The sequence below is a fragment of the Cotesia glomerata genome, linkage group LG5, assembly GCF_020080835.1.
Source record: "Cotesia glomerata isolate CgM1 linkage group LG5, MPM_Cglom_v2.3, whole genome shotgun sequence".
NCBI classification, from domain to species: domain Eukaryota; kingdom Metazoa; phylum Arthropoda; class Insecta; order Hymenoptera; family Braconidae; genus Cotesia; species Cotesia glomerata.
Genome location: NC_058162.1, coordinates 13640238 through 13641421, shown reverse-complemented (window position 1 = coordinate 13641421; position 1184 = coordinate 13640238).

Genomic DNA, 1184 nt, shown 5'->3' with positions numbered 1-1184 from the left:
GTGTTATTAGATTGTTTTGTTTATTTTATTAAAGTGGAGCGAAAAAATTAATACTAAGAACGATGATAGCATATATGCTACTTTAAGAAAAAAGAAGAAACAATAAAGTGTTCATTAAAAAGCATATGTTTATGTGCATACTCAAAAGAAGTGGTATGTGCAGAATGAAAATTTAAATAATTTGTAAGCATACTAGCACACACGATAATTTTTAAAATTTCAGTTTTCACACGGTTTTTTGAAAAATAATAGTAAAGAATTGGACTTGAGGTTCAGAATTAAAGTTTCGTACTAATTTTTAACATAAAGCATTCCGGGCGTTTAAAAAAATTATGGTAAGGATAACACTAAAATCTAACATTAATAATGACTTGAACCATGTTTAAATTTTTTTTGCAGCTTTGGAATAATGATAAAATCATGGTTCAATTTAAATTTAGTTTTGTTTTGTTGCCTAAAGGTTTGAATTTAAGAATTTTTGTAAAAATTTTAGACAATTAAAATTAAATAATGAAAATTTATTGGTTTTAATATTTTTTCTATATTTTTACGAAATAAGGATTTTTTTTGGACATTTTTGGTGGTTTTCAGGACTATGACTAATGTCCTTCAAGTTACAAAACTTTTGTCCAATCTCTTAAAAAATGTATTAAAAATGAATGTGTAATTAAGTATGATACAGGAACGATTCACGTTAAGTGTTACGGTAATGTAAAAACTTCATAACCAACTTTTGTAAATCTTATGAGACATAAAATTCTCAGAAATATAATAACCAAATCCCTGTCAGGATGTGTGAAAAAATTTATATTTAAATTATGATGAACTCAATTGAACTAAAACTCTTATATGCATGATTTTTAAAAAAATAAAATACATTTCAGCACTATTATTTATCATTAATTTTCAAAAGATAATATTGTTAAAAATTTTATTGTTAAGAGTACTTTTAACCCACAAATATTCTAGTGCCACGAGTGAATGAAATTATTGAATTTGAAAAGTAATCACTATGTTAAACAGATAACAGAAAATTTATTATCATATATACATAAATAAATCATCCTTAACTTATTAAATATTGATAACATATGCATTATTTATAAAATAGTTTATATAACTAAAACTCTAAACTTTACGCGGCAGATTTCAGGACTCAAATATATTTTTGTTGTTTTTTTTTT